At 43.3% G+C, this 10,140-nt stretch overlaps 1 long non-coding RNA gene across 1 annotated transcript; it reads right to left on the bottom strand.

The window, feature by feature from the left end:
- Window positions 1–3,370: 3,370 nt before the first annotated feature.
- On the bottom strand, window positions 3,371–9,891 carry LOC144336466 (uncharacterized). Its single transcript, XR_013408297.1, has 3 exons — window positions 8,140–9,891; window positions 7,406–7,528; window positions 3,371–5,750 (listed from the first exon to the last, which is right to left on the bottom strand). It is a non-coding gene; the product is annotated as an uncharacterized LOC144336466 (long non-coding RNA).
- Between the last annotated feature and the right edge of the window lie 249 nt (window positions 9,892–10,140).

Below are 10,140 nucleotides of genomic sequence, written 5' to 3'. Positions count from 1 at the left end.
TCAAGAACTGTTACCTGGATGCAGTAGACTCCAGGTGCCCTCAGAATGACAGCACAGAAGATGCTTTTGCAGTCAAAAGCATCTAGATGAAGGGCAGGGGATTCCAGGCATAGGGCGAGGCTCAAGAGAGGGCTTGGAGGGTGGAAGAGAAATCTGTAAGTTGATCACTGATCTATAGGGAAATCTTGCATACCTCACCAAGACGCTGTCCTGTGTTAACACGGGAGGATGGCAATATGTTATAAGAAAGCCCAACAAGTATATTCTACTTTCCCTAAAATCAGCACAAATGCCAGGTCCTTTAGTGCACTTGGAATCTCACTGAAGGCCTCAGGAGGAAGCGTGTGCCTTCCCAGCAGGCTTTCTATGCAAGTGAAAGTGTATTTGCTAAAGATCTGAGCCATCAAGTCTGGTATGAGTTGACACAGTGCTGCTATGTGCTGTGATTTTGGCAAAGGCTCTGGATCTTTCTGAATATCTTGTTTGCAGGATAGTTCTTAAACCCATGCAGCTTACACCCCATGGGAGAGGAGCTGCCACTCACTGGCTGGTTGCTTGAGTAGGATAGTTTTTAATTTCACTTGAACTTTGAGTAATTTTTAGCTGAATTAACTTTGAGAGGGTTATTTCTTTAAAATTCATGAATATGTTCATTAAAAACAATTTCCAAATTCAATAAAACATTAAAAACCATCAAGATTCTACAAATTTGGGGGTTTGACCAGATTCTGCCCTTAAAGAAGTTTGTTTGTTTGTTTATTTTGAGACAAGTTCTGGCTCTATCACCCAGGCTGAAGTGCAGTGGTGCCATCTTGGCTCACTACATCCTCCATCTCCTGGGCTCCAGTGATCCTCCTATCTCAGCCTTCCGAGTAGATGGGACTACAGGCATGCACCACCATGCCTGGCTAGTTTTGTATGTTTTGTAGAGATGGGATTTTGCCATGTTGCCCAGGCTTGTCTTGAATTCACCTGCCTCAGCCTCCCAAAGTTCTGGGATTACAGGTGTGAGCCACCATGCTTGGTCTAGGAAGTTGATTCTTAGGATATTGGAAGATGGAGATGGAAAAGTATGTTTAAATTCTGAGGCTCAGAGCTGTAATTTATAATCATGATTCCCAAATAGTTAAAATTTCAGAATATCCAAAGCTATTATTTTCATTAACTAATAATTATTTATTGATAGATGCCTGGGTTCAAGCCAATACTTCAGAGTGAATGCACAAAAACCAAGGAAGACCTAGCTCCTTGTAATAACAAACCAGAATCTTATAATAACAAACCAGCCCGATGTTGAATACTCATTGAACTCCTGCCATATTTGCAGTGTTGCTGTGGGAAATATGAAAGAAATCTAAGTCTTTGTTTTCCAAGAATTTGTGGTCTAGTTGGATATTAAGATCAGTAGACAGGAAACAATGGGGCTAATATCAGTTGGAATGCTTTTGACCAAGAAACAAAAATCTCAACTGAAACTCACTTAAACAAGTAGCTGGTCAAATGTTGTAATTAAACATCAGAGGTAGAACTGATTTTAATCTAGTGGGTCCAGAAGTTCAAAAACATTATTGAAGACCCAGGTTCCTTTATTCATTTCCTTCTGTCAATCCTAAGGCTGCTTCATCTTAGATTGTAAGATAGCAGCTATAGACATCAGGGCTAAGACCCTTCTTCAGGTCCAATGGGAGAGAGTGGGCATGTATTCTTTTTTTTTTTCTTTTTCTTTTTTGAGATGGAGTCTTGCTCTGTTACCCAGGCTAGAATGCAGTGGCGTGATCTCAGCTCACTGCAACCTCTGCCTCCTGGGTTCAAGCAATTCTCATGCCTCAGCCTCCCAAGTAGCTGGGATCACAGGTGTCTGCCACCATGCCCAGCTAATTTTTGTGTTTTTATTTTGTTTTGTTTTTTTTTTTTTGTAGAGACAGGGTTTCACCATGTTGGCCAGGCTCGTCTTGAACTCCTGGCCTTAAGTGATCCACCCATCTCAGCCTCCCAAAGTGCTGGGGTTACAGGCATGAGCCACCATGCCCGGCCAAGAATGGGCATTCTATGGTGCATATGGAAAAACAAGGAAATCCCTTTTCCAGAAATTCTCAAACTATCTGTTATTTTCCATTGGCCCTAATTAGTTGCATATCCATCCCTGACTGAAGCATTTTGGCAAAGGCAATAGGAGTACTCTGATTGGCTCGGATTGATTGGGGCTCACCACTGGAGCTGGGATAAGGGTAGGATGAGGGAGGAGGGTAGATACTAGAGGGGGAATGTGGGTACAATTGAAGAGGGGCAAATGGATGCTGATTGACAAACAACTATGCTCACTATGGGATCCAAACAAAATATTAAGATGTCATTGGGGAAATTTTGCCATCTGTAACCACAACTGCCTTCTAACAATGGTGGGCATGGTTATGTGGACAACATCTTGCTGGTGCCATCTTGGGAAACATGCCAGTTTTGAAATATGAGGTAATAGGAGCTGAACAGCCCTACAGAATAATTTAAAGAATGGGAGTTGGAAGAGGAAAAACCCAATGAGAAAGAGAGGAGCCAGCAGAGCTGGGGATTTCATGGGGCAGGAGCTGAGACAGAAATGCCTGGTGAAGTGGAGGGGGTGTGGTTGATGAGAAGGTTTCAGAGAAATGTCTAATAAAGGCTTTGAAAGTTGCTAGGGCTGGGCGTGGTGACTCACACCTGTAATCCCAGCACTTTGGGAGGCTGAGGCAGGCGGATCACCTGAGGCTGGCAGTTCGAAACCAGCCTGACCAACATGGAGAGACTCTGTCTCTACTAAAAATACAAACTTAGCTGGGCATGGTGGCGCATGCCTGTAATCCCAGCTACTCGAGAGGCTGAGGCAGAAGAATCGCTTGAACCTGGGAGGCTGAGGTTGTAGTGAGCCGAGATTGCGCCATTGCACTCCAGCCTGGGCGACAAGAGCGAAACTCCATCTCAATAAATAAATAAATAAATAAATAAATAAATAAATAAATAAATAAAAGTTGCTGTGGGCAAGTGCCATGGAAACTCATCCTCCTGTGGAACCCTGTGGGACCTCTTGAAATGCTATGTAAAGTCTACATTGTTCAATAATCCTTTTGTGAGAGTGGGTTCTTAGGAAATCTGAACAGCTCTTTAGTGTTACATGTGGGTCAACACACATCAGAAAGGACAATACCCCATTTTGGAAATGGGGTAGGTAAAACGAAAAACTTTAAACAGTCTCATCTCTGCACACACCCAAGTGGTGGAGCTTAGGAATATTCTGCAGTTATGCTCTTACTCTCTAGTTTGCTTTTTTTGTTGCTATTATTTTCCCTTCCAAATAAGCTTTTTTTCCAGGGAGGCCTTGAGAGACAGAGATATTTATTGTCAATCCTCCCCAGACCTAAATCTCCTCCAGAGGGACAGACAGTGGCCCAGGGGGAATGACCAGCAGAGGGGCACCTTCCATCAGCAGAGCTTGGCTCTGATGCCTCTCAGACACGCTGATGGTTTTCGATGAGGGTTGTGGTTTCATCACAGTGTATCGGGGCGACAGAGTTTCCTGAGCTGGCCTGGGTTGTGCGTACACAACACATCTGCATGCAAAAATCATTGTTCTCATCTTGGCTTCACAGGGACAGTGGGATTACATGCCTTCCCTCATTTCCTCCTTACAACAGTTCTATGTGGTGGGTACTATTATTACTTCCGTTTTACAGTGAGAAACTGAGGCTGGGAGAAATTCAGGCCACATAACTAGTAGGGTGGATCCCAAATTTACTCTGAGCCCATGGTCCTAACCAGTACACCACATTGTCTGTTATATTTCTAGAGTGGTTTCCTGGTAGCTGAAATATCTGATGAATTGATAACAGGGGTGAGCTTGGGGCCTTGTGTTAATAAATCAAGTTCCAACACTAAGGTGAAATTTTACTTATTAAGTAGCCATTTTTGTGCTTTAAGTCCACTGTCAACATCAATGAACATTTGCACACCCTCATGCCATGCACTGTTCTAGGTGCTGAGACCACAGACGTGCCCAAGGCAGACAAAACCCTTCAATTCATCCTGAGTAGCTTGTTTTACCCAAAGAAATATGCAGGAACGTCTTTCAGGGCAAGGAAGTGAGAGAGTTTTCCATAGTTAGCATTCTTTCTTGGACCACCCTAACAGACTGATTTCTCTTGTTCTTGAGTGAAGTCAACACCTTGTTTGCCCTCATTTTACTTACACCCCCACCTCACATCAGAGAACCTGAGCTGGAAACAGAATTCACCTGTCATACTGCTTGCCTTGGAGAAAGTCCATGACAACAAATTCTGAACCAGGGTATTGAGAGAAAGGTGGCAGGAGGGATAGTAGCTCCTCACCGCAGGCACATTGCACCACTGGGCACCTTTGTGAGATGGTGAATGAATGAACGCACTCATGAATGAAGGACGTGCCTCACCAGGAAGCAGGCAGTGGCGAAACACATCCTGAACTTGACAGACTTAAAATGTTTCAGAAGTCATTTATCTCTTCTGAGGTTTGCTCAGAAATTTCAACCCTCCAGAAGTTTCGTATGCTGTAGATCAAAGAACAAAATGAATAATCTCTTCTTATATGGCTTTATATTGTTTACAGATTTTAACTCATGTTGCATCCTTTGTGTTTCAGAATTATATGATGTAAGCTAAACTGTAAGGGATTATTCCCTCCACACTTTATACAACTTAATTCAATTTCCTTTACCTTATATTAGCAGATTCAAAGAAACCTTAAGGCGAATAGAACATACATGAATTCAAATTGTTTCCTACTCTATTTTCTCCTGCTTGGCACCTGGGCAGCTTTATTCTGGCAACAAAATCTCCGTCTTTTCTAAAATGAGAGCTATCTCAGTAACCAACAGGGCATATGTATCCTTGCATCTTTCTTTTGTTTAATCCAAATATTGACTCTCTCTCTCTCTCTTTTTTTTTGAGACGGAGTCTTACTCTGTCTCCCAGACTGGAGTGCAGTGGTGCGATCTTGGCTCACTGCAAACTTCCCCTTCCAGGTTCAAGCAATTTTCCTGTCTCAGCCTCCTAAGTAGCTGGGATCACGGGAGTGTGCCACCACATCCAGCTAATTTTTGTTTTTTGTAAAGACAGGGTTTTACCAGGTTGGCCAGGCTGGTCTTGAACTCCTGACCTCAAGTGATCCACCCTCCTTGGCTTCCCAAAGGGCTGGGATTACAGGCATGAGCCACTGCACTTGGCTGATTCTCTTTTAAATATTTAAGATGCCTGGCAGAAAGCCAAATGGTATTACTCAAATTCCCTAAATCAATGATGAAAGATTTTTCATCTTGTCTTTTGGGATGGCACACTGAAAGTATAGCCTGTAAGAATGGCAGCCAAGCCTCATGTAGATATGAATTGTGGGGTAACAAAAAGAAAAGTCTTTTCAGCAAAACTGAGTTAATTCTTTTTTTTTTTTTTTTGAGATGGAGTCTCACTCTCTTGTCCAAGCTGGAGTGCCGTGGCACAATCTCAGTTCACTGCAACCTCTGCCTCCCAGGTTCAAACAGTTCTCCTGCCTCAGCCTCCTAAGTAACTGGGATTACAAGCCTGCACCACCACGCCCAGCTAATTTTTATTTTTTATTTTTTATTTTTGGTGGAGATGGGGGTCTCACCATGTTGGCCAAGTTGGTCTCAAACTCCTGACCTCAGGTGATCCACCCACCTCAGCCTCTCAAAGTGCTGGGATTACAGGCATGAGCCACCACACTCGGTTGGCCTAAAAAAAGAAAAAATTGAGTTAATTCTTACCTGAGGTTGATTCACAATAGATCTATCAATTTCATCTCTTTCATTACTTAACATATGGCTTACAATATAAAACTATTCTGAAGTCAACTATGTATTGTTTTTGAATTTATTCACTTATTACCTGATAGGGAATCATGGGAACTTAGTACTAGCAAAGACTTAGGAACACTGTGGTTTATCGCAGGCCTGAATATTGGAGCCCCAAAGGGATCAATATTTTGTCCATAATTTTAGAGATCCTTGAGCAACAGAGCCTGGAATGGACCCCAACTTTCCTGACCCCAACCTGAGGATTCTCCTTCACTAACATGGCGACATCCGCTCCCAGCTGTGACTGTGACGCTTCCCCTGGAGACAGAAGCCTCAGGTCACACTGTTTGTGAGGACCAGGCCAGAGAGAAACCACAGCACTCCTCCTGGGTGCTTGTCTGAGGTGGTTTCCTTAACTTAGTTAAGAAAAGGAGAGCATTCCCCTTTCCTCCCCATAATGTAAGACTCATTCATTATCGGAGCAGGGACTGACAGTTTATTTCAAAAATATCCATTGCAGTCATCAAAATCATTATTAGTAATATATATATTTTACATTTTGTAGGATTAACTTGTCATGGCCCTTTCACATGCACTATTGTGTCCTAGTTGTGCCTTTGAGTGACAAGTATTGGTGTTCCCATACTACTGGGGAGAAACTTGAAGCCCGGTGTGGTGTTTGCTAATGGTAACATGACCAGCAGGTATGAATAAGCAGGAGGTATGAGTTCTCAGGAACCCAGGTCTTTTAATTCCTCTCCTTGACCCATTCATTTATATGACAGCTTCTGTTACTGAGAGGACAGCTAGTTCTGTAACTGTGAGGGAGGAATTGAAATCTCTCATACTTTATGTTGAAAAAAATCTTGGATTATTTATTCCTGCCAGCCACTCTCTTTGGCTTCTGACAGTTTGTGACTGGGTTCCTGTTTGGAAGGTTGTAGCTGAAGATGTATGCAGTGTGACTGGGACAGCGTCCGGGCCCTCGGTGGCTGTGCTCAGTTCCCCTTAAGGAAGCTGTGCTGGGACCTGGCCTTTAATTCCCAGAGGGCATTAGTGCTAGCGCCACCTCACATCACCACTGAGGCACCTGCCTCTGATTTTCTCATGTGCATTTTCCAAATCCCCAAATCTGTGGGTTTCTAGAAGTTTCTTTTAAGATCTCAAGGACTTACTTGTTCTAATGGTTACAAAAGGCTAGTTGAGCCAATTTCCTTAGGGCATGACCTCTCTCGGGAAGAATTCTGCACCCACAAATCACGGATGGAACAAGGAAGTATTTTTATTCATGTGCCCTGCATCCCTTTTTTCTTTTGAGTTGTCCACCAAAGGCTCAGGATTACCTCTCCTGCCTGCTCCTCGCCTCGAAGGTAAACAGACCATAAATTCTGCAGTAAAGCAGTGCAAAGGTTTTAAAGGTTGTGTTTACAACCAGGTTTGATCTCTGAAAACTGAACTTTACTCAAGATAGAGAAAAACCCGAGGAAGAAAGGAAAGGGAGAGAGAACTTGCATCGCACAAATCGCTTTTCACCTCATCGGCCTCCAACCTAGGAGACACACATTCCTTGTATTCAGAATCCAGCGTTCTCACCTCTCCACTTCAGCCACGCAAGTTAATGGCAGTCTGGTGTTTGCATGGGAGTGCTGCCCGCAAAACCTGTTCCTCATGATTAGTGATCAGTTAGTTAAGTGTTGCAGGTCTACAGGATGGCTTCTGTGGACAAGAGAGAAGATTCTGAGCTTCAAATATGTTTGTTCTGTCAAGAAGTCTGTCCATGGACTCAAAGGCTCTCTGAGGACTGAGGGTGGCTCCTGGGAGGCGTCTCCCCAGGGTTCGTGACTCCCACCAGGCACCTGGTCCTGCAACCACAAACTAGAAAAGTAGATGCAGGGTAGCTATCGAGTTCATCTGCCAAAACCTCCAAAAGCCTGCTCTTCCTGCTTCCACGCTTGGCAGAAAGATCTTCCTAGGGACAGGCAAGTAGAGGCCATGAGCAGTCCCTGGAAAGAACGAAGGGCCGAACCTGGGAATCTGGGGGTGGCTTGGCCATTTAGGCTCCTTGGGGTTGTGCCATCAATGAAAAAAAATTAAGATGGCTCCTCATGACTACTTCTATCATCTGTCTTGGCAAGATGATCTGAAATAATATCTACCTTTCGCTTTGTTTTCAATTAGCAGCGGAGTGGTCTGCTGACCGCCCCCTCGGCCAGATGAGCCCCCATGGATCCTAGCAGCCCCCATCCCTGCCCTCACTCCAGCATGCCCTCTCCACCCAGAACTGCGTGGCTGTGATTAGTTATATACCTCGTTTGGATTCTACTCACCTTTATTTCTCGCATGTGTTTGCCTTGTCTCCTGCTCTTGATTGTAGATGGCAGAAGTTTAGAATTTTACGAGTCTCAGGACAGACGGAATCACACCTACTAACACAGTGAAAGCACAGTGTCTGACTTTGCCTTGTCATTGATTGAGAATTGAGTCTAGAAGTCTCTGAATTTCAGCTGACAAGAAAGGGATGGGCTGGCATGAGAGTCGCTCCATGCCTGGTGCTGGGCTGAGGACAGTGGCTGAGCCCACCAGTGTAGTCATCACCCTCTGTAGTCTCCATCGGCCCCTGCAAAGCTAGCCAGGAAAAATGATGATCTTAATAACATCTTTTAATCTGGACAATTGCTATTTTTCGATTCAATGTGAAGTCTTAAAGGAACATTATTTTTATTAAACTTAACTCAAAAGTATGCTTGCTATAAAAAACGCTCCTTTAAGACAAGTTCCCTAGCTTTCCCCTTTTAACCTTATCCTCTCCCATATGGAAATTCTGATCCCACCAGTGGCAACATCGCTGTGGGTTGCAAAGGTGGGAGCTGAGGGGCTCACCATCAAGGAAACTGACCAGGTCAATATCGGTCAATACTGAAACCCTACCACAAGGCCAGCCAATGTCAGAGACAGACATTTTATTTGAAATGTAATAAAGTTCAGGGTGTAATAAATAGAGAGGCTGTGACTGATGACTCCTTTTTTCAGAAATAGATGGAGGTAATTTTGCTGTGCACATTCCACCAAGCACAGGGTAAATAAATAACACTCAGCAAGTTACGAATTTGTTTAAACAGTGGGTGTCTCACTGGGTGTCAGAATCGTAAATGTGCCCGAGGTCCCTTTTATACCATTCTCTGGATATAACAATCCTGATCCCTAACTGCAACAGTTTTTTCGGATTGCTTTAAACACAAACTGTCAAGTGACAGACTCAGGAGTGAAAGTTAAGCTTTCAGTATCCAAAAACTCACTCATGCACGATGTGAGCCCGAAACAGTAGTGAGTTCTCAATGAGAACTCCGTTTCAACAACTTACCCCACCTGGTATGCCCCAGATGACCCAGGTGTTGCCTGTAAGGCTCTCTCCCAGTCTTCCTAACGATCTGTGAGATATGTGTGTTTATCTCCATTTTACATATAAGAGAACGAAGGCTCCGAGGGTAGGCGACGTGCCGAGAGCATGAAGCTGCACAGGCTGCGGCAGTGTCTGCATCCTGGTCCCTTCGACAGCAAAGCTCAGGCTCTTTCCACTGCACGATAATTAACACGTGGGGTAGGATTTGGCAAGTGAGAGAACCAGCTAAGATTCTATGTCAGATATTTTTCCATTTACTTATTTTATTTTATTATTATTATTTCTTGTTTGTTTGAGACAGAGTCTCCCTTGACCACCCAGGCTGGACTGCAGTGGTGTGATCGTGGCTCACTGCAGCCTCGACATCCCAGGTTTAAGCAATCCTCCCATCTCAGCCTCCGCAGTAGCTGCGACTACTGCTGTGCATCACCACCCCTGGCTATTTTTTATTTTTATTTTTTTGTGGAGATGGGGTCTCCACAATGTTGCCCGGGCTGATCTCAAACTCCTGGGCTCAAGTATTCCTCCTGCCTTGCCCTCCCAAAGTGCAGAGATTACAGGCATGAACCACCATGCCCAACATCAATTTATTTATTTTAAAAAGGAACAAGAGGAAGAAGGTAGGTCATAAATTGCTTTATCGTTTTCTTCTCTTTATCTCTCATTTCCTTAGTTTTTTAACCCCATTCTAATTCCTCTCTTGATCATCTCAAGTCCTGTGTTTTAAAAATAATTTATTTAATAATTTAAATAAATTAATAACTTATTTATTAATGATCAATAAATTAATAATTTAAATCATTCAAATTTTAAATACATTTAAATTTTAAAATTATTAATAATCAATAATTTATTTAAAAATAATTTTAAACTTGTAGAAATGAGAAAAACCTTACCTCCCTTTCACCCAGATTCCCAAATTGTTAAT

The sequence above is a fragment of the Macaca mulatta genome, chromosome 18 (genome assembly GCF_049350105.2).
Source record: "Macaca mulatta isolate MMU2019108-1 chromosome 18, T2T-MMU8v2.0, whole genome shotgun sequence".
Classification (NCBI taxonomy): domain Eukaryota; kingdom Metazoa; phylum Chordata; class Mammalia; order Primates; family Cercopithecidae; genus Macaca; species Macaca mulatta.
This window is presented reverse-complemented; position numbering and strand designations above follow the sequence as displayed.